Source organism: Haliotis rubra, unplaced genomic scaffold, assembly GCF_003918875.1.
Source record: "Haliotis rubra isolate DU_JTF1 unplaced genomic scaffold, ASM391887v1 Scf409, whole genome shotgun sequence".
Classification (NCBI taxonomy): Eukaryota; Metazoa; Mollusca; class Gastropoda; order Lepetellida; family Haliotidae; genus Haliotis; species Haliotis rubra.
Genome location: NW_025767090.1, coordinates 276,979 through 304,116, shown reverse-complemented (window position 1 = coordinate 304,116; position 27,138 = coordinate 276,979). Strand labels below are relative to the sequence as shown.

At 38.7% G+C, this 27,138-nt stretch overlaps 1 protein-coding gene across 1 annotated transcript in view; it reads right to left on the bottom strand.

Moving 5' to 3' along the window:
* The window catches only part of LOC124287950 (trithorax group protein osa-like), a 153,800-nt gene that overhangs the window by 75,637 nt on the left and 51,025 nt on the right, over window positions 1-27,138 (bottom strand).

Sequence of the window (27,138 nt, the reverse complement as noted above, 5' to 3'; positions counted from 1 at the left end):
ATCTCCTCTTAGACAGATAGCACTAAAATCACAGCTAAATTCAATACAGTCTTGAAAACGCCTGAAAAAACACCAATCGATCCATCATTCATTTCTTGCCATCGGAACCGCCATCCATCATATATCGGACAAAACATACCCATTGGTGTTTGCGGCACTATTCAAGATCGCCAGGCTTACAATCATTTGAAGATTAGGGTCCACATTTCCCATGTCTTAAACAAGTCAACTGTGTCATTTTCTTTGAGAACACCCAAAACCATAATCTATCAATGTTAAGAACATCTCAGCCACAAATACTTGAAATACTAATTATGCCATATTTAACAGAACTCCTGTGGTCGGCCTGGAGACACTGCTCCATTCATAACTGTTCAATAATCTTGACAAAAAAATATTTCAGGTTTTTTTTCATCCATGACTGACTGACTGATTGTTTGTGAGTGAGTGAGTGATTGAGAGAAGAGGGGAGGGAGAGGGATGGATCAGTGAATGGAAGGAAAGAAGATTAACATGCAAGGTTAGGTGGAAATTCACAACTACTTAGAGGATTAATATTACAAGAATATGTGTGCGAAATATGCATTATGTCGGAAAGTGCAGATTGAATCTCCAAATTATCATCACCATTAAGAATATGAAAACAGCAACTGCAGTTCATGTTTTATGAACTTATAATTGAACTGAAGCATCAGTCATTGTTCATTCAAGTCAGCTGCAGAAAAATATATCAATATTAATAGTTTGACTTACAAGCAATACTCCATCTATGTGAATATTTTGGTAATTCAACTGAATCAAACTGTAATTATCTTGACCTGTTTAAGTGAGCGAGTTCAGTTTTACGTGCTTTTAGCAATATTCCAGCAACATCACAGCGAGGGACACCAGAAATGGGCTTCACACATTGAACCCATGTGGGGAATCGAACCCGGGTCTTCAGGGTGACGAGCGAACGCTTTAACCACTAGGCTACCCAACCGACCCTGACCTGTTTTAGGTCTGTCTTGCTACTAAGTAAACACGACAATCAGCAAAGATGACACAACGGGAGTCAGTCATTGTTTCAAGTGTCTATTTCACACACCTATCAGCATTAACAGAAGCACTGGAAAACAAACTTTGGGCAACGTAAAATAAAACATATGTTTTCAGCAATACATCTTATTCCTCTTATGCCTCACCTATAACATCTGGTTGTCGAAGAAACTCATCATAATGTGTCACACAAGATATTATTAACTTCAGTTCGTGAAATATTTTATGATGTATATTTAACATTCAATTCACATATTGACAGTAAATATAAATATACCCACAGCTAAAGGGATATCTGCTAAAGGGAGTGTGTTTTTAGCAGAAACAGAATGAATGAGGTGAACCTGCAACAATGGTCTTAACTCATTGTACCCATTGAACTTGGGGGAATCGAACTCGGCATTCAGCGAGATGAGCCAGCACTTGAACATGTAGGCCACTGAATCATGTAAACAAAATACCAGTTTGAATTCACAAAAGCACATAAATATTCCAACAAGAGTTTGTCAGAAATCTTATTGTGAGGCATCACTTATCCTAGCTGATCACACAAACATGCATGTCAGACCATACACCCAAACCAAAGGCCAATACCCAGGAAACGTCAATAAATGGCAATAAGCACAGAAACATTTACCTAGTTTCGAATGTAGACCTTATACCACAAAATCGTTGGTAATGAGGAACAAAAGAACAAATTGATCGTTCCACACCGAAGAAAACCAAATAATGAATAATTCATATTATTTGATCTTTGTCATTGGTAAGCGCAATTTCCGAGCTTTTAGGCCGATAGTGTCAACTGACAACACGTCATCTTCCTGTCAAAGATGCCATCAAATGTTGATTACTCGTCAATAGCAACAAGATCAACCGCACGATATAACACAGATGTTAATTAAATCTTACTGCGAGAACTGATCTCACAGTGACAGTCCCTTACATAAGTGAATTTGACTGGTGTTTTCTGTAGCTCTGTCTCATGGGATATGTATTTTAGAGACGATAAGAATAGCATAATTGTGGGTGGCTTCTTTAATGCTTACGCCATACATGGCAATGTGACAGCATGGTAGGGTATGGTACCTATGAGTGAGTGAGTGAGTGAGTTTTAATTTTATACCACTGTTAGCAATATTCCAGCAATATTATGGCGGGGGACACCAGAAATGGGCTTCACACATTGTACCCATGTGGGGACTCGAACCCTGGTCTTCAGCATATTGTACCTATGATGAAAATTAAGATAAAGTATGTGTTCATGAATAAGTAAAAACATGTTTTGTTTAATTTCCATACTTTATCATTTAAGAAAAAAGGCCAAGTGAGTGAGTGAGTGAAAGAGTTAGCTTACAAGTGAGTGAGAGAGAAACTCCTCACAGCAAACTGTAGCACCTTAAGACTTAGTGAATATGGTTTTGCACCACTTTTAGCAAGTTTCCTGCAATATTATAGAGGAACACCCTTATACACATGTCAAGAATCAAACCCTGGCGTTCAGTAGGAAGGTAACACTTTAACCACAAGGCTATCCCACCACCTTAGGACCACAGAACATGATGAACAATTACAAATATTTCATCACTGTAAATTACAAATTAATACAGGATAGTAAATAGAAAAACACAACATAATCTGAAAAATGAAAAACTATCATCACATAGGTATTCCTGAACTTCAAACTCCATTCATTAACAACGACATAAAACAGAAAAAAGAAACAAAGCTGAAACAGAAATCATGAACTCTGGAAACAAGGAATTACTTCTACATCTAACTGGATTTAAAAAAATATAAAACAAAAACAATTCCTTGAGACACTGACATCCCATGACAATTGTTAACACCCACGGCCAAATCTTAACAGATAAAACTATTCACAAATTAGATTAGCGATTTCATCAAATCACATCTAAACTTCATTCACACAATTCAGTTTAAGTCAAAATCAATCCAATCGATACCACAGACCTATTTACGAAAATTCAACAGCCTCTAAGCCAAGCACGTCATATATGAGGAAAGTTAGTAATTTTTGGAAAATTTCTTGTTTCTTCCTAAGATCCTTTCCAAAACAAATATTTTCCCCCGAAGTATGAACTTGACTCCCCCAACCGACACAATTTGTGTGAAAGCTGCAAACTGGGCTAGACTAAAGTGTTTCTAGAAGCTAGATAATCCAGCAGTTATTTATAGAGGCATTTCCAACAGCTCGCTCAGGCATACTCTCTTTATTTGCTAGCTTCTCTTTCTCCCAGCCTGCTGCCACAATCTGTGTTGCCAGCTCCCTCTGCCAACTAAACAACCCCGTTTGTGTGGATGGCGTAACTGTCAGAATTCCCCCCTCCCCCCAAAACAAAACCCCCACCAAAGACATGTTGAAATCACACAGGCCATCATTAACGCCCCCACTTCCCAGCCTTTTCAATAAAGGCCCAGAATTTATCATTTCAAAGATTTCAAAAATACTGTGACCGGCAATCATTTAGCAAAAAATAAATAACAAAGAATATTCTGACACAACAGGATGACAAGTATCAAATATTTTATGACGCTATCAAAAAGTGTCTAGAACATGAATCAGAGAACATGAATACTGTTGGACATTACATGATTCTTGTCATTCCCCTTTAAACTGTCACGATAAATCCTATCATATAATATTGTCCAATACCAGAGTGGGCCAACTTGCCTTGTTCAGTAGTCACGTCCATGCTCATATAATCCATTAATTAATGTCCAGCTGTCCTGAAGAGGGTGAGGTTGACCCTTGTGATAGCCTGGGGTCTATCTGACCTACTAAGTAGCCTTGCTTCACTGACTTCGCTAGTCTGGGGACAATAGACACAAGAGTCTTATTGATCAACGCACCACATGATAGCTGAGTCCACCATCGATTTCTCAAACTGAGGCTCTGAGAAATACACAAGCCCCTTGAAACAGGAGCTGATCATTCACAACACAACTTCCTCAACTAGATGCTCACAACCTCCTGTGACAAATGCTCCAGGTTGTCCTGGTGCGACACTTCCAGGAGAAACACACGGAATACGATCACCACAAACTCTCTGCCCTACTGATACACATGTTATCAGCTCCTGTCAGAGTTGCCTCCCCTTGGCTGTTACTTCCTTCAGCAAAGTGGGTTGGCTGAGTGCATATAACTAGGACATGTGTTTCTGTGTGTAAGAAAGACACAGAGGCACTGTAAACACAGCCAGGATAATCCACAGCTTTAGCTGTTGTAGTATGGCCATTTTAGTCCTTGACTTACAACAACTGATAAAACATAATCTCAATAACTATTATAAGATTAACCTTCTTTATAATTCAGTTGTTGAATTTCCTTAAATTGTGATCAGTTGGTGAAAAATTGCTGAAATAAGTAAATCAAATTTTGCCAAATCAGACATTTTTGTATGTTTTGTCACAAAATATCTCCAATGAAATTGATCAATATATTATTCATTTATACTTCATACTGATTTATATATTACACACAAATTTTGATTCATATTTACTCTCACATTTGAATAATCTGTTTGGCAGACAAACAAAATTGAGTAAAGTAAATCATAAAATTCACACAACACTGGAGGTAATCAAAGACAAATCAACAGAAATTTCAAACATTTGTTTTTAAAATACAACATAGTTGTTGATAGACTCAAGACAAGAAGAATAATTCAATAAGATCACAAGAATAATTTACAAATTAAGCTCACCATAATGGCAATATTTAGGCATATTTAACAATGGTCGTAATATTTGATACTATTCAACATTAAATGGCAATATTTAGCATAACTTAGCGCTTTGGGCATGCTTATTGGCTGGACTATAGCGCTATATAAATACCCATATAATAAACAAATAAAATATATATTATAATATTAAATATAATTTAGCAATATTTAACAATTATATTTTTCAGGAATATTTGCAATATTTATCCATATTCAGTAATATATAGTCATACTGAGTAATGTTTAGCAATATAAATAAGATTTCATGGTGTTTTCTAAAATTTGAAATATTTTTACGCTTAGTGTTCCCTAGCCCAGTACTTGTCCACTGTATATTGTAAACCAATAGTAAGTATTTTCCACAATCTGATTGGTTAATTACCCTTGTCGAATAGTGTTCGACAAAGCTGAAAATGACTAATAACCGCACATTAATACGTTGGCACTAATACCATACTACTTTTGCTGCATGAATTTGCATAATGGAGGAAGATTACCGCCTCAATTTCTTTCTCGGGGATTTTGATACAATCTTTGAAGATGACCAATTCTTCGAAGAATTATTCAAAGATGATGGTGGGTACAATCACATGGCTAACGCCGTAGGTTTTAAAATAAATTTGGCGGTGTTGAATTACAATGAATCCCGGAAATTTCCCAAACATAACTATTTATCTTCCAAATATCTCTACCTCCATGCTTGTAAGGTTGGCGGGGTAGCACAGTGGATAAAGCGTTCACTCCTCATGCAGAAGGTCTGCATTACCCACCTGGTTACAATGTGTGAACCCCATTTCTTGTGTCCCCATCATGATATTGCTCAAACATTGCTAAAAGTGGCATAAAACCATATACACTCACTCACTCTATTTGTACACAAACCCTGCACTGATTACGGATAGAAAGGAAGTAGTACATTACTTACATCAAGGTTAAATGGACAAGACGTTAAAATCTCGTCAACTCACTCCTCAAATATTACCACTAACTTCTCTAAACAGCTGTTTCTATATTAGAAAAATGTTTTCCAAAATGTAGCCGAATTATTTTCTGCTCCTTTAAATTTCAAATCCTTGCGGGAGCATCAAAAGCAAATTAACCTTATTGATTTCCAATGCTGAGGTGATGAGCAGTGTAAGGTGATTGATCATCATTGCATTAAATATCTGGAAATCTTCATGTTGATCGGGAAGACAGAAAGGCCAACAGTAAAGGGAACAAAAAAATCTAATCTCTGATTCAGTGCGCCTGCACTGCTGCAACAGGTGGTCAATAAAGTGAGCAACAAACTACGTGGGCAACAGACAGGTCGCAGCTGAGTGGGTGAGACTGGTTTTACGTTGTTTTGAACGGTATTTGTTAAATCAAGGCATGTGGGATGAAAGGCTAAGATGACATCGAAATTACATGTTCACCACTTTGGAGAACCCCATGATCAAAAGGGACGCAACTGTAACCAGCAAATTATTCCACCTCAAACGACAGGGACTCACATGTTTGAGGGGACTGACTGACTGACTGAGTTTGGGTTTAAGCCGCTTTTAGCAATATTCCAGCAACATCACGGCAGGGGACACCAGAAATGGGCTTCACACATTGTACCCATGTGGGGATTCGAACCCAGGTCTTCGGCGTGACAAGCCAATGCTTTAACCACTAGGCTACCCCACCGCCCCTGTTTGAGGAGAAGTGAGTGAACGTTGTCAATGTTACTTTCAGAAAAGTCTTAAATCTGAATGTGACAAAACACATAACTCTCGCACAGAAACAGACTAGTCATGATTAGCATAAAACACGGTGCAGCATAAACTTGCATTCAGTTAAATGCATCAATGCCCTTTCTTTCACATAAAAAGAAATACCTAAAAAATGTTCAATTTACAAAATATATGCCCCTCTGTTGATATGAAGTAAATTTATGGAAATGATTTTAAAACATAGACTATAAAATGCCATAGTCTCGATGACTCCCATGGAAAGATTTATCATAATCAAATGCATTTTTGACATCGCAACTGTATAATGCATTGTACTTTTCCGATCAATGGCACTGGGACACAACTTATATGCAATAAATAGCAAAAACAATGCCATGTACCTAAAAAATATCACTAATTCATACAAAATACATATTCCATAGCGAAAGATATTCGTGTCTGCTGCGATGGAGCAGGATTGTTTAGGATTCATGTGTGTAGGGTGCAATACTTCGTCTGCTGAATAGCCTAAAGTTCTTTTTTCCTGGATTGTGAAAAAATCTGTTACCAATTTTCCATCAAATACGCCAATATATACTGAATTAAAAAAGTAAGGGATCATGACTATTTTTGGGGGGGATATTTGATTGTAGTGAAGGATGGGGACACAATTTCATAAAAAATATCCCCATAACATTCAACTTCCCAAATTTATTCAGGATGTATCACCCTCTTCCCAAATTACAAATAGATAATGTTCACTTGGAAATAAGGCAGACTTCAATTTCATTTCTTACTTTGTGGTCTCTATTCTAACTCCTCACCTACTCAAACTGCAAATTTGACTGACTGAGTTTGGTTTTACGCCGCTTTTAGCAATATTCCAGCAACATCACGGCAGGGGACACCAGAAATGGGCTTCACGCATTGTACCCATGTGGGGATTCGAACCCGGGTCTTTGGCGTGACGAGCTAACGCTTTAACCACTAGGCTACCCCACCGCCCCTGAAAATTTGAATTTTTGCCTGCCAGCCATTTCCATGTGTTTGGTAGGTCAAAAAGAACATTGCTTATATCTGAAATTGGTTAGGAAAAAACATATTTAGCTGTCCGGAACACCTCTTGGAAACAGTTGCAATGATGCTCTTAACATCAATTCAGTTATATCGCTACCCCTCATGTGTCTGGGGTGGGGAAGGGTTGAGGTGGATAGACTTATTCTGCTGCAGCCCTTGAAAACAACATGGTGCTTACAAACACTGATATATCATCAGCCAAATATTTAAAGCATGTATGTAGGACACAACTCTGCACTTCAAACTTCAGTGGACCTGTGAAGATCCGGGGTAGAATAGGTCTTCAGCAACCGATGCTTGCCACAAAATGCAACTATAATTGTCATAAGAGGCGACTAACGGGATCGGGTGGTCAGGCTCGCTGACTTGGTTGACATCGGTTCCCAATTGCGCAGATCGATGCTCATGCTGTTGATCACTGGATTGTCTGGTCCAGTCTCGATTATATAGCGACTGTTTATAGACTGAGTGCGGCGTAAAACTGAACTCACTCACTCAAACTTCAGTGCCTTTTGACTGAGTGAGTGAGTGAGAGAATGAGTTCTACAACGCTTTTAAGAATATTCCACCAATATCACATTTGGGGGAACACCATAAATTTGCTTCACACATTGTAACGAAGTTGGGAATCGAACCTGGGTCCTTAGTGAGACAAGTGGACACTTTATCCATTGGGCTACCCCACCACCTCCACTGATTCAGAGAATGTATTCTGTCTGTAGAGTTGATCAGCGACATTTACTTCCTCCTTGACAACTGTACATCAAAGATATACAATAACAACTCTCCAGCTTTGCAATAAAGGCCAGGACATCGTTGGTATATTAACTGGACATAATCATGAAGTTAATTTCAGGAACAACTTTCACATTTAATATTGTCTCTAATAAACACATTTATTGACAATGTTGAGACAGAAATACTCTATCACTGTAACAAACAACTATCACTGTTTTCCTGATAATGTCAAACTTTTATCACATCAGACAATTTGATGAACATTTTATGCACAAGGAATTGAGCAGATTTCTATGAATGTTAACAGTGTACATCTCACTTGATTACATATATGCATCTATGAGAGAGAGAGAGAGAGAGAGAGAGAGAGAGAGAGAGAGAGAGAGAGAGAGAGAGAGAAAGAAAGAGAGAGAAAGAAAAAGAAACAGACAGAGAGAAAGAAAAAGAAACAGACAGAGAGAGAGAGAGAGAGAAAGAAAAAGACTGACTGACAGTTTAGTTTACGCATGAGCAATATTCCAGCAATAGACACCAGAAATGAACACAATGAGAGAGAGAGAGAGAGAGAGAGAGAGAGAGAGAGAGAGAAAGAGAGAGAGAGAGAGAGAGAGAGAGAGAGAGAGAAAGAAAAAGACAGAGAAAGACAGAGAGCTTCCAGGTACAAAATTTCATAGGATATTTAAATAACAACTCTACTGTATAGATTCATGAATATTTATTTCACTGGATTGTCTGGTCCAAATCCAATTATGTTCTAACCACAATCACCTGGAATACTGCAGCATCAAACAACAATATCTAGTCAAAGGTAAATGTTAAAGGTTAGGACTATTAACTCTTGTTTCACTGAATATCTATGTAATTTTGAGAAATTCTTATTTTGAGAAAATGGTAATTTTAAAGTTTGGTACATTGGTAAGTCTGACATGCATTACACCACAATGTGTATCCCTGTTTTAGTCGTCTCCATGGACATCATGGTGATCAATACTAATTGTCCTCTCAGCTATTTTCACATATCTCAAATCAGGAATACAATTTGCTTCAGAAAAATCATAGAAGAATAAAATCATGGCTATTTCTACAAAAGTGGCATTGAGTTTCCTCAGTGTTTTATAATACTGCACAATTACCTGACGCAACACATCAATTTATCAGGGAGAGTTTGTTTTTGAAGGTGAGTGAGTGAGTCGGCATAAAGGACCTTTAAACAGTATTCCAGTTATATCACTGTAGATCATCTTAATGTGGGAGGACTGTAGAGGTATCGGGCAGGCAATATTTTCAGATACAGTTAGACAATGTGCAAGTTCCTTGAATTTCCTGGACAAGAATGTAAAACTGGGGACCTATTCTGCCCTTGCAGTTCCTCTATATGAACAACATTCTGCCCATGCAGTTCCTCTATATGAACAACATTCTGTCCTTGCAGTTCCTCTATATGAACAACATTCTGCCCTTGGCAATTCCTCTACATGAACAACATATTGGGGACCTATTCTGCTTTGAACTTCCTGAAATAATAGGATAGGAAACCTACTCTGCCCTTGGATTTCCTGGGACAAAACTGAAGTGCTGGGGACGCGGGGAACAGGCTCACAAGGCACAGCTGCAGGAGCACACGATGCTGGTGCCAATCTGCTGAAGTTGGCCAGTTTTATATCTGACATTGAGATATATCTCATTGAACAGTACAGCATCCCCTGGCTTAGTGTAATGTTTTGACATTGGAAGTGACATTGCCACTAATCAGAGAACCCCAGACAAGGCCCTGCACATGCTGAACGCCTGAAGAACACTTGAAAGTGATATCGGCAACACGTGGCGAGACTTGCTGGCAATAACACAGCACTCCACTACCTTTCTTACCACTGGATAGATGCATTGAACAATCTCATTTCTTTGTCTGGGGAGATATATTCAATAGATCAGTGCTGTAGTATTTCTTTGCTTTGATAAATGTTCTCAATGGAAGAGTCACACTTTTGTAGTCTGGATAGATATATTGAGTAAAAGTGTCACACTGAAGATGTGTAATTAATGAAAAGGTCCAAAATTCTCAGTCCTGATAGATGAATTTGACAGACCGATCCTTTTGCTCAACTGTAGTTAATTGTAATTCAACAGAACTCTTCACATTTTTTGCACTGACAAGACTTATTCATGCATTGACTTGTTTCTGCTGAACACTGCACTCAGCAATCTTCCAGATATATTATGGAGGCCTAATCAAACCAGTGATTGATATGATGAGCACAGAGCACTCCTATTGGATCTTGAGGACACACAATCAACAAGTCATCAACTCAGTATAGTCACCTCTTACAACAAGCAGAGATTGTAGGGCACTAATTCTAATTCGGAATCCTCATGAGGGTATGTTTTCATGGCAAAAATGGCCCATTCCCTTCTGCATGATGAGCTAACACTTTAACCACTTGGCCCCCTTAACATGTTTCAAGTTTCAGCGCTGCCCGCAAGAATTTCATGACTATCTCCATAGTCTAGTGGACAGAGTGTCTGCCTGGAGAGTGGAAGGTCAGGTGTTCGACCCCAGTCTCATCCAACCAAAACACGGCAAAAGATGGTACTTGTTATCCTACCTGATGCTCAGCATTAACTTGGAATGGTGGGTCCGGATTCAGTATACTGTGTCTGAGGGAGGTATTCATGTTTAAAGGTAACATGGTGTCAGACTAGGCTGGCACTATGAAACATGAGAGACAACAGAAGCACAAGCAGCCTCAAGCCCACACGTCCAACCATCCACCTATCCACACCCACCACCCACTAGGGCTGCGCAATATAATCGGTTTACCGGTATTTACCGGTTCAGACATGAAATCGATACGTACTGCGATACCCGGATCGAAAACCGGTATTTCGACATGCATTCGGAAAACTTTGTAACACTCGGAAATCTTCGGATATTTTCGTTTTTAACACCGAAAATCAAGTTAAGTTCGGTTTGAAATTGTTTTCTTAATTTTTGTTCAAGTGTTTCGCAAAGTTTTTGATCTGAATGTTATATATATATTCACTCATTAATGACCAGTGATCCCTGATATGTCCTGACCAGGTCAAGTTGCTGTTTAAAATCTCTTTTTTGATAGTGGAGAAACTAGTTCAAACTAGTAACCACTGTGTTGATGTTTTCCTTCATTTTAACATGATTAAAAGTTTTTATTAAAGCTTAATCAAGCATAGTGATTTTGTTGTGTTTTTGCTTTATAAATCAAGCATTAACTCGATTTTGGTTTTGGTGAAAAAAATAGTCTTGCAATATATTGCAATATGTATCGCAATATATGCTTTCGAATCGCAATATGAAAATTCTCTGCAATACCCACCCCTACCACCCACACTTCCAACCATCCACAGCCACCACCACTTGTATGCCCATCGCCTCAGAAGTGCAATGACATTGACTGTATCATAAACTTCATTTTACTTTACTTCCAAGACTTTTAAACTTTACTAAACAAATCAGAAATAGCCGACTTCGCAAATACTGACCCGAGTTCAGCTTGCGGTTTTCACAAAATGACCAATCAGGAAACCATAAAATGTACGACGCAGCAGAATCAAACCCAGCTAAGCTCTGATCGTGTGATGAAAATTCTGGAGATTTTATTTGGTTGACTCCACAAAGTCATTAAAAATATGATTCCTTAAAAATGTTTTAAACCTCAACAGCTTCTCGCTTCTCAAGCTTTCTTTATCAGGGTAGAAACTGGCACTAGATTTGCCACAATATCAGCACTTCATCAGGTTTAAGCGTGATCAATTACCCTTCTCTCATAACACAGAGGATGCACATTTGGCCACACGTTATCGATTGAGTGACAAACTGTGATTACCCAGTTGGGTGAGGATGAGAATCTACTGATATTGTATGTTTAGCATTTGAAAAGGTCTACCTAGGTGTACTGGCCCAGCAGCCAACAGGTCGACAGGAGTGGGAGATGGTAGTTAGCATGATAGTGATAGAACTACTTCACCCTGTGAAGATCCGGGTTAGAATTGGTCTTCAATAAACCATGCTTGTCGTAAGAGGCGAATAACAGGATCAGGTGGTCAGGTTCACTGACTTGTTGAAGTTGATCACTGGATTGTCTGGTCCAGACTCGATTATTTACAGAGTGTGGTGGGGGTTAAACAGCAACCAACCAACCAATTTTTACCCAAATATTTGGTATCATGTTGGAAAAAATTTACCTGTTTCTAACAATAATTAATTGCAGATACTCTCTCAAAATATTGGATATGGCATTGCTCCACGTTAACCTGTTCCTAAGACTATAATTTATTTTAGATACTTTCCCAAAATGTAAGAATGATGCTGCTTGTTTCCAAGACAATAATTTATTGTATATGATTCCCTCTAATGATGAACATCAAGTTGTAAGCATATTAATTGCTTTTAAGACTGTAATGTACTGCGAACTAGTTCCCAAGCATCGAAAGACAAAAAATTTAAAATTCCATAGATAATTTATTGGGGCTTAAGGTTACTTTTTTTACATTTGAAAATATTTTATCAGACTTTCCAGGGTGGAAATTGAGAAAATCAAGATAATTATTTCGAAATGGCAAGCATGCATATTTCTTAGGATAACACTACAAAAACAATCTGAGCATAAAAATACAATGAAGGTGTTTAAATAACAGAGTGTATTTTAAACGTTTCTTCATGTCCTGAGGGGAGTGAATGAGTTTTGGCTTTATGCCGCTTTTAGCAATATTCCAGCAATATCACGGCGGGGGACACCAGAAATGGGCTTCACACATTGTGTCTATGTGGGGTTTCGAACCCAGGTTTTCAGCGGAACGAGCGAACACTTTAACCACTAGGCTATCACACCGCCCTTCCCTGAGGGGAACTGATGACAGCTTGAACTTGAGCTAGTTGAATTTGAGACATTTTGAACTGAATTTCAGTCACATCACAATCCATCAGAAACAGATTATAAAGAGAAGATAGCAAATATTTATAACACCACAAAACAAAGATCCAACAACAGTTAGATATAAAATATGCATCACCATATACATTTCAGAGAAATATCAACTGAACTATTTTCGAACTGATAAATTACCGAGACAAAATATGACAGAGAATTTGAGCACCCATACACGTCCATCAACTTACTCAAATAACGTGTGACCTTCACATCTTAAGGAGGAGGCATGACTAAAAGAACATTCGTATCAGATTGTTGGACGATATTAAACTTTTCTTTTGCAATGAGCATTTAACATGATCAAACCAGACTTTTTATGCCAACCAGTTATACATTACTGTTTAATATGTCTATCTTTATGAGAATAACAGCCATCTTGTACGTCATCATGGATTGCTCCAACACAGGACTGTATGCCAGCTTGTTTTATATCATTTTGCCATACCATCCTCATTATAAAAACTACACTTGGAATCAAAAAAGGAGAACATTAAAATGACCAAACATTAATTTGAAAATTTCATAAGAAATTTCCACCAACTTTCTTTTCCTTAATTCATTTAAATGATGAGATAGACAGCAACTCCATACAAATTTATTTCCTTTGACAGAGTATTTCTGATAAAAACAAACCATGTCTCGTTTGACTGATATTCTTGGTCAATGTGCAATAATATAGGAAGTGGTGAAAAAAATAAACATAAAATAAAATAAAATAAAAATGATGTTCAAACTACAATCTTTTCAACTAAACTGGACAATCTTAACTGTAAAACTGCTCTAACATAAAAGTCATTTGGAATTGGTCACTATCAATAAAAAACACAGAAATGGCTCCATTATCTTCCTTACATCAAAATGATAAATGATTAGAAATACAAATATCTCATTTGAACAATAAAATGAAATCAACAGTAGCTAACACATCCTATTTATGATATTCTGGTCATATAATCACATACAGGATGGCTGTCATGATGGAACAGGAAACGACATGACATTTCAAATTAATTTCATCTGGCAATTAAAAAATCTCACCTAAGCCAAGACATATAGGGCTACACAAACTATGACCTTACTAAAGCAAGATTGTAAAAAATAACCTTTGAAAGTGGAGAAGCATGAACTTGGTAGATGTGTTATCAGTTTTGACTAAGGAAAGATCTCGGAGGGAGTCAGTTCGCCTGCGTTAATACAAAAGGTTAAATGTGACAAGATCATGTTTATTTGTCATATATTGGCTGCTGTTGTTTGCTGAAATCTTTCATTTTAGAACATGTTAAAACTTTCATGTTGTCCTTTTCGGTGTTTCTAGTTTTGGGATTAAAAACTTTGTCTTCTTGTATATATGAATATATATTCTAATAACCAACGATTCATGAAAATGAAATGTGCAAGAAACAAAATAAAAGTAAAGTTCTTTGGGCATCTGCACATTACATGAAACTGTATGTCTGTCATTTCTTTTGAAAATAACAAAAACATATTGTATTTCACATTGGTCCCATTTAATGAAGCAATGACAAGATATGTTTGACAAAAGAGATAGTATTATGACCTATATTCAGTTGTTGGTATCCTTGGGTGGAATAATTAGTTTAATTAAATACACTGATTTTCTTTCATCAGTTTTGTATTGAATATAATGATAATAATAAAAGGTTCCACTTCCATCCTCATTTAGAGAAAAAGGATGAATCCTTTCGATTAAATATTATTGTAAAGCAGACTGACTGACTGAGTTTGGTTTTACGCCGCTTTTAGCAATATTCCAGCAATATCACGGCGGGGGACACCAGAAATGGGCTTCACTCATTATACCCATGTGGGGATTCGAACCCGGGTCTTCGGCGTGACGAGCCAACGCTTTAACCACTAGACTACCCCACCGCCCCCTATTATTGTAAAGGAAGAATATGGTGTACCTTGAATTCCCATGATGCTGTTTCAGGAAGGGTTGTCATTGTCATAAAGTATCAGTTAATAATGTGTCAGTTAATAATAAAATAAGTTATTCTGTATGTATAACAATAAACATTTCCAATGCAGGCCTGCAGTTGATCAACTGTATGCTAAACACAACATGCAGAATCAATAAATGTTTTCAACTGAATTTCTATCTATTCATTGTCTATTTTAACCATGGTAACCTCAATAAACATGAACATTTTTTTGAGGCAAGGATTATTCATTAAGCATCTATAATTAAAAAATTGTACCATTTTGCGGTAATTGTTGACATCCATATATTTATCCTGCATCAAGCCGACATCAGATGTGTCCTTTGAGAATCAGCAGACATTATGTCAAGAGTCAGGTTTCTCATTTCTGAGACCATATTTTCTGGACAACTACTGTCATATTCTAGGAGGTTTCCACTTGGAATGGTAGCATTCAAACCAAAGGAGTTTACTGTAGAAAGACTATGGGGATATTTTCACTATATAACCCACACTATTGTAATAGCATTATAGCGACAGTTGTCCATGAGAGTAACAGCATGCGACAACAGTACAAAAATGTCAGGCTTGAGAATTTTCTTCATCAATGTAATAGAAATAAACAAAGAACTACTGAAATTCTAAAACTTGGCCATTTTCCTCTGTTAAACCAAAGGGAAGTAACCCTAATCTCAAGTAGTCATAATCACTGCCAACCAAGACATGCAAATTTGAAATTAACAAAGTTTATATTTTATTTATAACTAATTAAACGTGTGGAATCCCTTCAAACGAAGCAAGTCCTCAGGTTCTCTCCCACCTCACTGGAGATCTTTTCCAGTCCCAGAATCAGCACCTACTACAAGTTCCCAAATTCCACCTTGTTTCGTATGGGAAAAGGGCTTTCTCCTATGTTGCACCAACTCTTTGGAACTCTTTACCTTTAGAAATCAAATTATGTGAATCTCTCTCAACCTTCAAGTCAAAAGTTAAAACTCACCTGTTTCGAAGTGCCTATGGCTGACTCTGTTACTCAATTCTTTTCAGCGCATTGAGCATTCATAACTGTGTGGACATTTGCGCTTTATAAGTGACATTATTATTATTATTATTATTATTTTTCAATTTAAACAGAATTATTTGTTTCTATTGTGTTATCTATTCAGAGATAACAGGAAAACAATTGTAACACAAAAAACTTAAACATCTCTATCTTAACATAACACTCTATCTTAACATAACACTCTATCTTAACAACCTAGAGACCAATACATTCAAACATTGGAAATGCTCATCGCAAATTATGCCAAAATCATGACATTCAGTCAAGCTGTGAAAAACCAATATTGCATAAAATCAATTCTATTTTCAGAAACGCACACTTACAAAGAGTCAATGTTTATCTGTCAGTTCATAGTGAACAATAAGCAACAGCAGATCCACAGTTGCTTCACTTAATGTCGTGCAGGCCATGTAAAGTAGTGGAAGACAAACACCATGCAAGTTTAATTCCAAGCCCGCAATGTAACATTGATCTCTCCATTGGTGGATTATCAGTTGCAATGCCTATAAATTATCAAACATAAAACAATTATCACATTTCCAAAAGAAACTTGATTCCTTTTCTTGAAAAGGAATAAAAGAAAAGAGAAAAATGAAAGACATTCACGAAAAGAAGAATATCAAGTCTTTGAGAACCAGCAGTGGACGCTGCCGACATCAACCTGAAGTCTGTTCTTCAAAATCCCCTTTGAAAGCCCTCAAATGTACAGGGGTATTTGAAGTATATTGTGTCTTACATCAGATGTATCGAAGTTCTCTTTGAAAACCCAATTGAATGTAGGTGTATTTGTGGTCTGGCTTGCCTGACATGAGATATGTCCAAGTCTGAACTAAATCCTCTTTGAAAACATTCATATGCATTGGACAACTTGTGGTCTGGTTTGTCAGACATGGGATATATCAAAGTCTGCATTTCAAGATCCTTTTGGAAAACCTACATATATGTCAGGGTTTTTGTGGTCTCGTTTGCCAGAAAGGAGATATAACCAAGTCTGAACTTCAATATCCTCTTCGAAATCCCAGAGATATATCGGGTACTTGTGGTCTGATTTGTCTAAGATGAGATATGTCGAAGTCTGAACTTTGAAATCCTCTTTCAAAAACCCACATGAATGTAGAGGTATTTGTGGTCTGGCTTGTTTGACTTGTCTGACATGGGATATATCAAAGTGTAAATATTGAAATCCTCTTTGAAAACATTCGTATGCAATGGACTACTTGTGTCTGGTTTGTCCAAAAATCAGACACGAGATTTAGCGAATTCTGAACTTTGAAATCTATGAAAACCCACATATATCAGGGTACTTGTGGTGTGTTTTTTCCAACATGAGATATTTAAGTCTGAACTTCAAAATCCTCTTTGAAATCCCTCACAAGCATTGAGGTACTTGTGGTTCGGTTTTTCAAACACCAGATATATCGAAGTCTGAACCTCAAAATTCTGTTTGAAAACTAACCAAGCATTGAGGTACTTGTGGTCTGGTTTGTGAGAGACCAGATATATCGAAGTCTGAACCTCAAAATCCTCTTTGAAATCCCCCATAAGCATTGGTGTACTTGTGGTTTGGTTTGTCAGACACTAGATATATCAAAGTATGAACCTCGAATCTTGTTTGAAATCCCTCATAAGCATTGGGTTACTTGTGACCTGATTTGTGAGACACCAGATATATCATTAGACCACGTAGGAAATGACCATCCATGATGGAAGGCACTGATCAATGGGAGACCCTCACCAAACAGAGCAGAGAATTGGACAGCAGCCATCAAGAGACTCCTGCACTTAACGTCTGACTAACCATCCCTGTGACGTCATGATTACCATTTCATTCAGCTGTCATGAGCCAACAAGTGCACTGTGTGGACTCTTCATGATAGATATTACCCAACCAGGAACACAAGCCGGGCAGCAGTGGTCAGTGGATATCAATAGGAGCCACGTTTGCCAGACGAAAGTAAAAATCGACGTCAACTTGGGAAATTATCGTGGTTTCTTATGGGGTTGAAAGATTGGATGAGAAGTTGAAAAGCTTCAGGTTCTCCTTGAACTACTTACTGTATCTGCTGGCCGAGTCAATAACTGTAACAGGCCGCAGGGTTGATATTCACGATGAGTGTGCAAGACTGACTGACTGAGTTTGGTTTTACGCCACTTTTAGCAATATTCCAGCAACATCACCGCGGGGGACACCAGAAATGGGCCTCACACATTGTACCCATGTGGGGATTCGAACCCGGGTCTTCGGCGTGACGAGCCAACGCTTTAGCCATTAGGCTACCCCACCGCCCCGAGTGTGCAAGAGTGAGTGAGTGAGTCAATAAGCAAGTGAGTTTCTCTTGAAGTGTGTATTGCATACACTGGTCGGGGAAGATGACTTGGTTGATCTCATTGAGTGAGTGAGTGAGTGAGTGAGTGAGTGAGTGAGTGAGTGAGTGAGTGAGTGAGTGAGTGAGTGAGTGAGTGAGAGTGAATGAGTGAGGCTCTCGCAACCATTGATTGAATACACAGGTCGGTGAACACTGTCATGACACAACCTTGTACTTTGTCCATGCAAGACATAATCATCGGTTGTTTTCTATCAGTATTTTATAAACTTATTTCATGCATACCTACAGTGTTTAAAAGATGTCTTATTTAATGCAAAAAAAAATACTATTAGTAAAAACCTACTGTCAAAGTGAACATCATGATTTGCATCCAGTGTCACACATTACAAGGCTAACCTATCGCAGCAATCAGTGAGTGAGTGAGTGAGTGAGTGAGTGAGATAGATGTGTCAACCAAGTCAGCGAGCCTGACCACCCAATACCATTACAACAACCATGGTTTGCTGAAGACCAATTCTAACCCAGATCTTCAAGAGTGAATGTGCTTAATTTGTGCAAAACAAAACACCAAGAAACTGAATATAACGCAAACCCTTTAGCAATCCACAAGGCCCCTTCAAGCAATTGCTCCTCCACAGTGTCTACCACACATTCAGATCAATAAGCAGCCACACCTACAATTCAACATCACTTAATTTCCTCATCCTCAAACCTAAAACTGAATTAAAAATGGCTTAGCTATTCCCATCTTCCATTCTGACCGAGTTATCAATTATCATATCGTCTTTCACTCACAACAGAAAAAAAGCAGTGTATTTTCGTCCCAAGTGTGTATTTTCGTGCCACAAGGAATACCCTCCCCAGCGGAGATGGTGAAGTGTAGAGCCGTGTTTGCTGAGTGATCATATAGCAACATGGTTCAACAACACCGTCTTAGTGTTCCGGGCAATGTTTGTCAAGCAACGCGGGTATCTAAACTGACCTCTGAACTCCGTCTCCCCCCAACTCTGGATCGTCAACGATGCACACCTATTTGTCATGTGTTGGCTGATATTAACTAATTTCTCTAAGCTACTTGGTCAACACCGACCAATTTGTCAATTTTTTGGGAATAACAGTTTGTAGGTCAGTGGTTTATTATCAAAGTAAAGAAAGAAGTGATCCGCCTGTATACAAAGCCGTAAACCTTTCATCTGAGATATGTCACTACCTTGTCACTCCTACGTGTATTGATATCGTGGGTGCAATATTTCAATATTGCCAACAAGGAATGTTTATCATTGCTAGCATACTGTATAGAGAGTGAGTGAGGGATCTGGGTTTAATTTTGCTTCTTTGGAGTATTCACTCTATTGGATTTAATGATTGAAACCTGGGTCCCCAAGGGTCTGTGGAATCATTCATCAAAAAGTGGCCAGCTCCACAGCCTGCAAGGTACTATCGAGTCAATCATCAAAAAGGTAGGAGCCCCCACCCCACCCCCAAGGGACTATTGAGTCAATCATCAACAAGGTAGGCCAGCACCACAGCCCCCAAGGGACTATTGAGTCAATCATCAACTAGGTAGGAGCCCCCGCCCCCAAGGGACTATAGAGTCAATCATCAACACCCAGCCCTTCACCAAAATATAGGGCAAGCAACCCAGCTAGCACAACAAACAGGGTCACCATCCCAGCCCCTCTGGGAGGGGTCTGAGGCAGGTAGTTCAACAAACAGGGCCACCATCCCAGCCCCTCTGGGAGTTGACAAGGGGGAAGCCAGTCTGACAAGCCAGAGGGAGGGCAGGTAGCCACAACAAACAGGGCCACCATCCCAGCCCCTCTGGGAGTTAGGAGCCAGTCTGACAAGCCAGAGGGGGCAGGTAGCTCAACAAACAGGGCCACCATCCCAGCCCCTCTGGGAGTTAGGAGCCAGTCTGACAACCCAGAGGGGCAGAAGCTCAACAAACAGGGCCACCATCCCAGCCCCTCTGGGAGTTAGGAGCCAGTCTGACAAGCCAGAGGGGGCAGGTAGCTCAACAAACAGGGCCACCATCCCAGCCCCTCTGGGAGTTAGGAGCCAGTCTGACAAGCCAGGGGCAGGGGGGCAGGTAGCACAACAAACACAGGGCCACCATCCCAGCCCCTCTGGGAGTTAGGAGCCAGTCTGACAACCCAGAAGGGGCAGGAAGCTCAACAAACAGGGCCACCATCCCAGCCCCTCTGGGAGTTAGGAGCCAGTCTGACAACCCAGACAAGCCAGAGGGGCAGGAAGCTCAACAAACAGGGCCACCATCCCAGCCCCTCTGGGAGTTAGGAGCCAGTCTGACAAGCCAGAGGGGGCAGGTAGCACAACAAACAGGGTCACCATCCCAGCCCCTCTGGGAGTTAGGAGCCAGTCTGACAAGCCAGAGGGGGCAGGAAGCTCAACAAACAGGGCCACCATCCCAGCCCCTCTGGAAGTTGGGAGCCAATCTGACAACCCAAAGGCGCCAGTTCCCAGTATCCCAGTCCCCAGGGCCCTTGTCAAACATGTTTGTTTGCAGAGACATGTTTACTCACGCCAGTACAGGTGTTGGAGGGAATGTAAAAGCCGGCAGAGACATTAGCTTGTAGCTCCTTCAGCGTCAACAGATCAACAACCCAGAAGCAAACACACAGCTACCTGTCTGCGGCAGCCTGGGCCAAATCCCCCCAATCTCTAGACACACAAGCCATCTATATACACACCTACTGACAATTCCTCCCTCCAAAATGGCTGACAACAACAACATTCAGACATGTGGACACAAATATCCCCACTCCTCTCTCCCCGCCACTCTAATTCAAAAGGCTCCACAAGTTGTTAATTCAAACAGAGCCAGGCGAAGCCATGGTCTATTCAGCCAGCTCTCTGGCCTTTGTCAGGGGCCATTATGAGGAGGTTGAAAGACAAACAGTGCAATGACTTGGGAGGTGATGTTGATGGCATCAGAGAAGACATAATGTCAAGTCAACCTTTGGGATGAACATGAGGGGAGGGGAGGGGGAGGGGAAGGAGAAGAGGAAGGGAGAGGGAAAAAGGGGATGATGGAGCAAGAAGCTTGGCTGAGGAGACAGTGATGGAGAAAGGACAGTATATGATGGGGCGAGATTGGGGGGAGTGAGATTGCAGATGGAGGGGGTTGGATTGAGGGTGGGGTGAGATTGGAAGGAGGTGGGAGAATGTCTGAAGGTTGGAGTGGGAGTGTTTCTTTAGTAGAGTAGAGGGTAAAAACAAGAGGTTATCACCCATTTGAATGAGGTATTACAGTAGGTAGATTGGTGCCTTAGAAAGCAGTGATTTCTCTGGATATTTTCAAGCAAGCGTTAGATTTTTGTCATTTAAAAGTCATTATTTTCATCAAATGCAATATTTTCAAAATATATTGACATAATGTAAACTAAGAATTGAAACGTTACTCCTGTACTTGTACTTTTTGGATAAAACTAAGTGAGTGAGTGAGTGGTCCTTCTGACTCTACTCCTTGTTTTAGCCCCTTAATAACTAGCGCCAGGAACAGAAACAACAAGTAACATCTTTTAACATCTTTTGTTTTGATACAGTCGGTAGGGCTGCGCAATATAACCGGTTTACCAGTATTTACCGGTTCAGACATGAAAACGATACGTATTGCGATGCGCTGATAGAAAACCGGTATTTTGACTTGCATTCGGAAAACTTCGTAACACTCTGAAATGTCCGGATATGTCCTTGTTTCATTTGTGCCAAATATTATTCACATTTTTATTTTATCATGATTAAAAGTTGTTATTAAAGCTTAATCAAGCCTAGTGATTTTGTTGTGTTTTTTGCTCTATAAATCAAGAAGTAACTCGATTATAAGTAGTTTTTTGTTTAAAAATACTTCATGCAAGATATTGCAATACATATCGCAATACATGCTTTCGCATCGCAATATATCGCAATATGAAAATTCTCTGCAATACCCACCCCTAACAGTCGGGGATCAAACCTTCTGCTCTCCCGGCAGACGCTTTATCCACTGTACCACTTACACGGTCCCAGACATCAACAAACAGTTGCACATCGGACTCATTATGGACATAGACTGTGTCATTAGCTATCGACTGGAAAAAATCTACGACCAAGCCCAAGTACTAGCGATTAGAAGCCAGATCACCTGGGGGCACCGAAATATATTTTGACTGGTTAAGATAAGATGATTATTGCATTCGGAGAGACAGGTAAACAGAATTACATTTTACACAGAAAATCTGCGTCTAGGAAACACAGACCATTGAGCAAAGCCACAGAAGAGAAAGTTTTTTTTCAACTATTTATAGTTCAAGATAACAAAACCAAGTCTGAAAGTGGAATCTCCAGCTTGAGGAAAGAAAGAGTGCTTTCTTGGTTTATTGACATTGAAAATACCTATCTTCTACACAGTATAATGACACCAGAAGCACTGCGTGCACCGTGCCCGTCTGCAGGGAGACTACGGATAACACAGAACTTAAAGACAATTATGTGGTGCATCAAAATCAAACAGCTGTTGACATGCAACATAATCTTCAACCAAATCTTTTCATACCTCTGTACTATTAAAAGCACTTCATACAACTTTCATGCTTGACTAACAGACAACTGAATTTGTAATTTGGAAAGTATTCAGTTATAACATGATGTGTCTGCTGATGTGGGCAAGATTCCTTTGAGTTGCAGGTAACGACAAAACAAGGTACAATATCGGGGAAATTGTTGAACTTGAATCCAATATCAGCAGACTAGCAGCTAAGGTACACAACTTTAATGAGCCCAGTGCTTCGAAATACTGAAACTTTTACCATGACATTTACAATCCTGCATTCCAAATGATCCATTGGTATCAAATTTACATGAGGCGATCATGTTGTTGTTGGCCACAGAAAAAATGTGTGATCAAATCAATTTTACAGGTATCAAATCTAGATTTGAAACCCCTAACTTGAAACCATGGTTGGTTTATCGCCTGTGCATTGCCTAAAACAATGTATTGATCAGCAGTTTCAAATAAAACATTTAATGTTACCTTCGAAATCTTCATGAAAATACCCAAACTACTGAGTGACTGATTGCAGTCTCTGATTGGTCTAGACACGTATGTTCCCACCAATGGTAGTCATGACAGCCCATCAGTTTACCATCACTAATCTCATTACACATGACGATTGTTGTGCAGCAGGGCAAAAACAGAGCAGACGCAATAACAAATATTCTCAGAACAAGCAGTGACAGTTGCCAAAATTCAATAACTGTGTGCATAATGAAAAGACAGCCTGGTACGGGACATTTGGAAAGATGGCATGATCAATTTTGTATACTATACAACTAACCTTAACAGGCCGAGATATCTGACAAAAGTACCGACATGCAAACATTCTGCAACATTACACAATACAGATTCACTTGTACTCATTTTACATTGTATTCAGACAACATGCTCATCTTCTGTGCAATCAGCTTGTGCCAGGAAAGGAAATTAAAAACAGGATTGTGTTCAATTTCACACAATATGATTAGCTGGTAGTTATTATTCAGTGGAAACATCTGCATGGTCTCCAAACAAGATACGAGATTCTGTAGTACACATCTGTAGCAATGGAAATCAATAGAGTATTTGTTTTATGCATCATTCCGCTAAATGACGTCTAACTGAATAATCCAACATGACTGTACTGAAGAATGGTAGGGATATTCACTACTTACTTCCATCAATATAACAAAGTCGCAAGGTGAAATCTAATTTACCTATTTCAATATATATTGACATAATATACAACAAAGAATTGAAACCTTGACCCTGTCCTGGTTTTAGTTTGGATAGAAGTGAGTGAGCGGTCCTTCCGACTCTACTCCGTGTTTTAGTCACTTTTAACATATTTTGGAATGATGCATCCTGGGAAGAATCATTACATTCTGCTCTCCCAGCAGACGCTTTATCCACGATAGCTGGTGCATCAAGTTTAACTAGAATTAGACGTATGAGTGAGTGAATTTGGTTTCATACTGCATCAAACAGTGTTTTAGCTATAAAAGCTTGCTTGTTTGATTGACAAGTACTTGATCCTGATGCAACAAAGGGACATAAATCTGCACCACCTACAATCACAAATGATACATGGCAAATATCTGAATTATTGAAAGTAATAATTTAGATCATTCTTTATTATGTTCAACAGTTTGCACAATTGGGGCACATTTACCTATCTTCCTTTCACGGACAACAAAATATATGCAGACTAAAATAATAATGTCTCCATAACTGGTTCATATCACAGGTGGAAGAACAAGATGAAAGTATAATTGGTTAAATCTAACAAGTAACATGTCCATGGGTCCACAGGTCATTTCAGATAAGCTGGTAAATGTAACAGAACTAGTTTTGGGATAGGAAACAACCAGTACCTGTAAATATTCATTAGTCTTGGACCATTAGGCTTGAGGTTGTATCTATCAAAGGTGAAAAACATCTGATAACCTGACCATATATTGAGCAAACCTGGCATCTGATAAAACGTTACCCCCCAAAAAATAAGCTTACAAAATCAAATTTTATTTTAAAATACATGTCAGTTTTATAATATATGAAGCCCACGGTAAATATTCATTAGCTGTCACCAGTTCGATGGTTTTCATCAAATAAAATATTTTCAGAAAACTGAAAGAAATCAAACTAATTCCAGATTAAATCAACGGTATCCGATCCGAAAGAAGACATGCAAAATCTTTGAGACACAGATGAGAGTGTTCTTTTGTTTTGGGATAAGTCTTAGTGTTGGAGAAAATTCACAAAAAGAATTGGATTTAAACTTAAAGATGGTGGCATTTCCACTGGATAACTTTGAATGTAGTACCAGTACTGACCAAGTAAATGAACACTGCGCGTTGGTTGATGAAATTACCGTGACAAAATCAATTTCATTATTTCACAATTCCCACCCACAACTATGAAAAAACCCACAGGCCAATAGAAATCCTATTTGACAGCTCGTCAACTTCAAACAAACATCTCTTCATGAAACCCTCAAATGCCATCATCTAACACCATGTTTACAAGATCAAAATCTGATCAAGTCTTATACCAGCAATATCAGAGAATAACCTCTGCAAATTGCATCAACAGATCACATGTCCTCACTGCCAGGCAAAAAGAGGACAAACTAATTTCACTGTTAGTTTCTCATCTGCAAAAGATGCTGTTTTCCATAGCAACAAATCCGTCACATCCTCGTTCTGAGTCAATGGCACTGCAGTAAAGCTGCCGCAAGTCGCCCCTCACGAGACAGCTTCTCAGAGTTGCGTTTCCAAACATATATCCGGAGCACTAGCAGCTAAATACTTTAGAGATAAGAGGGATTAACACCATCAACCCAGCCTCTGCTGTAGGCAGGTCCAGGCAACCGTTTTTGTTTGGCATATTTTTAATTTATATTCTCAAGCTGAAAGTCTTTGAGATTTTTTTTAATTTGAAGAGTGAAATATTTTTGCTGATCTAATTAAGTTCCATTTTGTGGAGAATTGCAAAGGAAGAGTGTGTGTACGTCAGCATCAGCATATTAGCTACGTTGGCAACTATCCAGGGATTTCACGTCTTAATAATTACTTATACTGATAACAATTCAAGGTAAAACATCAAATTCTGCCTTCTCATGCAGACTGGTTGTCAGTGGTAACAAAATGCATAATTCAATGAAACATTAATATTATTATATTGATATGGATATTGGTTTGTAAACAAGTAAAATTATGCATTTTCATAGAATACATTTCACATATCGCTGATCATGGCAGGGCTTGAATTAAGATATGTTAACCTACTTGCACCAGGTGCAACCTGAGATAAAAACCTAGTTGCACCAGCAAAATTCCGTCTGCACTGCTCTTATTGCAATACGTAATGAAAGAAATATGCTATTGAATTATTCAAAGTTTAGAAGAAAAATGAACTGACATAATTATGCTTATAATGTTACATTTATTGTTGATTTATTTCTAAAAAACTTACTAGCACCTGGTGCTAGGTTAGACAAATAACAAGGTTGCACTTCGTAATATTCGGTTCCACCGGTGCAAGTAACAAAGCACTAAATCGAGTCCTGTCATGGTATTAAACATATATCATCTACCTGGGATCAATATTGTCTGATTGAATGAGTGCTGGTTCAAATCCCGCATGGGATTCAAACCCCAAAAGAACTAGAATCTGTACTTTACTGAGAAAGAGCTCCCAAAAATAACATATGTTGCATTTTACTACTTTCCCAAAGACACTGTGTATTTATTGACTGTATGAGGTCCTTGTTCCAGAGTTAGTGAGTAAGTATGGACAAACAAGTAATATAAGACAGACTAGTTGCTATTAACCACTGTCTGTTCAGCTCCTTTGACTGTTTAATTTTGGCTCAATTTTATTGTGGTACACAATCAGATTCAGCCATATATTTTGATAAGCATTAAATAAAGTGGATCTGAGTGGTCTGCTGTGTAATTGTGAAAAAACTATTTCTGTATGACAGTTGACAGAATTAAAACATAATATATTGGTAGA